Raw genomic sequence first — 5713 nt, forward strand, 5'->3', positions numbered from 1 at the left:
ACCTGAGCCGAAGTCAGATGGTCAACCAACTGAGACACCCAGACACCCCAAAAGTAATGAAGATCTAAATAAACAGAGAGAAATTCTAGACTCAAAATTGACATATAGAGACAATGCAATCCTTATCATAATCCCAGCAGGTTTCTATTTTGTTTTTTGTTTTTGTAGAAATATATAAGCTGATCCTAAAGTTTACAAGGGAGCAAAAGGGACCTAGAATAGTTAAAAGACTTTTGGAAAAGAAGAACAGAGTTGGATGGCTCACACTACTCAATTTCAAAACATATTATGAATACAGTAAGTAAGACAGTATGGTATTAGTGTAAGGATAGATATGTAGATGAGTAGACCAGAATTTATAGTTCAGAAATCAATCCTTCAACTTACAGCCAATTGAATTTTGACAAAGGGACTCAGATAATGCAATGGGGAATATATAGTCCTTTCATTAATTGGTGCTGAAACAATTTGGTATATGAAGAAGAAGAAGGAGGAAGGCAAGGAGGAGGCAGAGGAGAAACAACACAACAACAACAATAACAGCAACAATGAACCTTACGTCACACAACACATAAAATTTAACTAAGGATGGATCAGAAACCTAAATGTAAGAGATAAAACTAAAAGTTTCCAGAAGAAACACAGGAGAAAACCTTGTGGGGGCACCTGGCTGCCTCCATTGGTAGAGCATTTGACTCTTGATCTTGGTGGGGGGAAGGGGGTGGGAATGAGTTCAAGTCCCATAAAGCCTACTTAAAAAGAAAAGAAAAGAAAAGAAAAGAAAAGAAAAGAAAAGAAAGGAAAGGAAAAAAGAAAAAGAAAGGGGGCGCCTGGATGGCTCAGTCAGTTAAGCATCCAACTTTGGCTCAGGTCACAATCTCACAGTTTGTGGGTTTAGGCCCCATGTTGGGTTCTGTGCTGACAGCTCAGAGCCTGGAGCCTGCTTCAGATTCTCTCCCTCTCTCTCTGCCCCACCCCCCACTTGCACTCTGTCTCTCTCTCTCAAAAGTAAATAAAACATTAAAAAAAGAAAAGCAAAGAAAAGAAAAGAAAAGAAAAGAAAAGAAAAAATAAAAGAAAAGAAAGAAAAGGAAAGAAAATCTTTGTGACTTCGGGTTAGGCAAAGATTTCTTAGATGTGATAATGAAAACACAATCCATCAAAGAAAACATTGATAATTTGGAGTTCATCAAAATAAAAAACTTTTACTCTTTAAAAGACACTATTAAAAAATGGAAAGACAAGTTACAGATGAAAAAATATTTGCGAGTCGTATGTCTGATAATAGATTTGTATCCAGAATCATAAAGAACTCCTTTAATTCTATGAAAAGAGACAGACAACTTCATTTGAAAATGACAAAAGAGGGGCGCCTGGGTGGCTCAGTCAGTTAAGCATTTGACTCTTGATCCTGGCTCAGGTCATGATCTCATGGTTCAAGAGACTGAGTCCTGTGTTGGGCTCCATGCTGACAGCATGGGGCTTGCTTGAGAGTCTCTCTCTTCTCTCTCTCTCTCTCTCTGCCCCTCTCTCAAAATAAATAGATAACTGTAGAAAATGCCAAAAGATTTGAGTATTTAAATAGACGTATCATCAGAGAAGATATATGAAAGGCTAATTAGCACATGGTAAGTTGTTCAACTTTATTAGTCATTAGAGCAGTCAAAATTAAAGCCATGAGGAGATACCAGTACATGCCAACTAGAATGGCTGTAATCAAAAAGGATAACAATATTAAGTGTTGATAAAGACGGAGACCATCTGTAACTTTCACATATTGTTGATGGGAATGTAAAATGGTATATATAGCCCCTTTGGGAAAACAGTTTACCAGTTTCTTAAAAAGTCAAACAAACTTACCATATGACCCAGTGATTCTACTCCTAGATATCTACCCAAAAGAAATTAGACCTGTACATGAATGTTCATAATAGCATTATTCATAATAGCCCTACCTGGAAACAACCCAAATGTCCATTAGCTGTTGAACAAATCAACAAAACTTTGAATATTCATACCACACTCTATCATTTGGCACTAAAAAGGAATGAAACTACTGATATAGGCATGCTTCTTCTATATGCATGAACCCTGAAAACACTAGGCTTGATGGAAGTTAGACACTCAAGATTATGTATATATCACTACATTCATATAGAATTTTCAAAAAGCCAAATGCATCGAAACAGAAAGCAGATTAGTGATTGCCAAGAACTGGGGAATCACTGGAATTGATTTACCTTTTTGGCAACACACTTGAAATGATTTATGAATGTCTCCTGCTAATGTTTCCAGAACTCCCCTGGTCAATTCCTTTCCTAAGATTTCTATGTGTAATTCTTTCCAAAATTCCATTAAGTATCTTAGTTGCCTTCTCACACATTTTTGGATTCATTTAGGGTAGCCAACATCTGTTGTACTCATGTCCTAGTCATACTTCTAAAGATTTGGTTGTGCCATCATTTCTTGTGCTTTATGAAGCAACCTTGCCATCATTCCTTTCTGATTAAGCTATCTAGAGTAATTTCTTAGTAGTTAAAAAAAAAAGTTATGCCAAATGATATTTTTTCAAAATCAGTCCACTAGAGACATGATGAACGAATCAAGAGTTCTGGATTCTGAAAGAAGAAGGTGATGTGGTTACACACAGGAAAGACTAAGAGTTTCTGCTATTATTTCTGGAAGAGTCCTATTTCAAGACACACTACACACATGAACACATATGTGCACACACATAGTGCACTCATGCATGCAAAGCTCTCACTCCGTTTCTGAGTCTTTCTAGTTATTAACCTTCCTCCCAGTGCTTTCTCGCTGTGCTCAGTCTACAGTCAGCGCTCCTCCTTCAAAGACAGGGCTACTTCTAGACCTTTCTTTACTTGAAATTACCTCTAAATTATTCTCTGTCAAAGTTTCCTTTAAAATTCCATAGAGCAGATTCACTGAAGATCTTCTTTGTTCAAAAAGCCAAACAAGACCAGAGGCAACCCAGCCTCTTGTAAGTACGATCCACAGTCATCTCCATAGCTTCACAGATCCAACATTTTCTTCCACAGGCTGAACTTCCCAACCTATTCCTCCACAGTCCAGCTCTGGGTTCTGAATCCAAGAAATACATATAACTTTAATGTCAATCTTCCTTTTTTTGTGTTGTTCACTTATTTACTGGAGTTTATCTTTCTTATTTTTGGTTTCTGGTTTCGTCTTAGGGTCCTCGTCCTGATTGTGAGGAGACTTCTCTGCCCTGAAACTTCGTCACTGATTGTCTCACTGCTTTAGAAGTTGTCGGGTCAGTAAGCAGATGAAACCAAGAGGCCTAAGTGATAAAGAAATATCTGCAAAAGGGGGCAATGAGAGTGGTTACAGAGGTTGGAGACAGAGCATGGTATAAAGGTCGAATTTCTTTTTTTTTCCCCCCAAAGTTGATTTATTTACTTTGACAGAGAGAGAGAGAGAGAGCACACATGCACTTGAGTGAGAGTGTGCAGGGGAGAGGCAGAGAGAAAGGGAGAGAGAGAGAATCCCTAGCAGGCTCTGTGCTGCCAGTAAGGAGCTTGACATGGGGCTCGAACCTACAAACTGTGAGATCATGGCCTGAGCTGAAATCAAGAGTCAGACACTTAGCTGACTGAGCCATCCATTCACCCCAAGGTTGGCTTTCTAAAATGCATGTAAAAATGCCCCCAGGGTGGAACAGTTTGTCATTGGCCAAAGTGACAGGGCCATGCCAGGCCCAGGGGTGGGAAGTTTTGCAGGAAGATTTACAGAGGAATCAAGGGAAGTGATGTCATGGCCTTTGCTTCTCTAAACTGGTTCCTATAGCTTTAGTCTCAGTCGTCACGTTATATTTACCAATGGGCAGATTTTATCCCTGATTTTGTCGTCTTACAGAATTTGATACTTTTCGTCATTCTTTCCTCACTCTTCACTTTTTCCTTATTAGAATTTTTTCCTCCCTTAACTTTTATGACTGTCCTCCCTCCTGGTTTTCCTCCTAGCTTTTGTTTGTTTTTGGCTAGTGTTTTAATCCCTTTAACGTTGCCCACTGCACTTCTGCTACACATGTGCTTCTACTTTCAAGCTTAAATCACATACTGTATCTTAGTTCTAGATATTTTCTCTAAATTTCATTTCAGAAACTTGTCCATAATGGATCTCAATATTCTTTGCTCCTTCCTATCGCAGTTGCCCTTCCTTCCTATTTTTGGTCCTAAATTATGGCACTTGTACACAATCCCCCAGGCCAGGAACAAATTCTTCCCTTTGCTTTACCATCAACAGTAGATAGTAAATGTACTAAGTATTGCCTAAATCAGGGGCTCTCAAAGTGGGGTTCTCAGATCACCACCAGCAGCAGCAGCAGCACTTGGGAACTTGTCAGAAATTAAAATTTTCAGGCCCCACTCTGGTCGTACTCAGGATGAAGGCAGAGGTCTGTTTTAACATGCCCTCTGAGTGACTTTGATGTACACTGAAGTCTGAGGACTGCTTTTCTAAACTTGGAATTGTTAATCCTAGGGATCCATGTTGGGCTTCAGGAGGACCAAAAAACATCTGTAATTGTACCTAAAACTGAGTGTATTTCCATATATATATATATATTTCCAAGTGGATGATTTTTATTCCTTTTCCTTTTTTTTTTTTTAATGTTTATTTTTGAGAGACAGAGACAGAGTGTGAGCGGCAGAGGGGCAGAGAGAGAAGGAGACACAGAATCCTAGGCAGGCTCCAGATTCCCGATCTGTCAGCAGAGAGGGTTCGAACTCATGGGGACCGGACTACAAGATCATGACCTGAGCCAAAATTAGACACTTAACCAACAGAGTCACCCAGGTACCCCACTTCCTTTTACTTTTAAATGGGTTCAATGCTTCCCAAATTTGGGACTGTTCTTTGCTTTCCTTTAATACCACCACTTATACTTTGATCTAGTTCTTTTGCCTTTAGTCTCCACCCTTTTCAATGGATCTTCATGTTGCAGTGACAATGATCATTCTAAAACCTGAACCTGAACCCGCTCAAAGGTCTTCAACGACTCTCAATAGCATATAAAGTGTATAATAAAATAACCTCTTACCATGACAAATAGCACCTTTCATCAAAGCTTATTCTTTTCCATGCATCTGAATATTCTGCACCTCACTTGGGCCCTCATACCTCCCTGCATTTGTATATTCTGCATACTCAGTCTATAGACTTCCCTCCAATGACCCACCCCTCCCCCACCCCCTCCCTTAGCCTACCTAATTCCTGTTTAAGATTCAGAACAAGGAATCTCTTTTCTGGGAAGTCTTCCGTTAGGACTAAGTTTAAGTGGCCCTCCTACATGCTCTCAATTTTTGTCTGAGCTTATCCCTCTGGTAGTAGGTCTCAAACATTCATTTAAGACCCCTATACAGGGGCGCCTGGGTGGCGCAGTCGGTTAAGCGTCCGACTTCAGCCAGGTCACGATCTCGCGGTCCGTGAGTTCGAGCCCCGCGTCGGGCTCTGGGCTGATGGCTCAGAGCCTGGAGCCTGTTTCCGATTCTGTGTCTCCCTCTCTCTGCCCCTCCCCCGTTCATGCTCTGTCTCTCTCTGTCCCAAAAATAAATAAACGTTGAAAAAAAAAAAATTTAAAAAAAAAAAAAGACCCCTATACACTCTCAGAAATTATTGAGGAATTTACCACTTTAGAAATTAAATCTGAGAAACTTATTTTAAAACATTTAAAAAC

This window comes from Lynx rufus, unplaced genomic scaffold (assembly GCF_022079265.1).
Source record: "Lynx rufus isolate CCGP_SWC_20201006 ecotype Redwood Valley unplaced genomic scaffold, mLynRuf1.p SCAF_1, whole genome shotgun sequence".
Classification (NCBI taxonomy): Eukaryota; Metazoa; Chordata; class Mammalia; order Carnivora; family Felidae; genus Lynx; species Lynx rufus.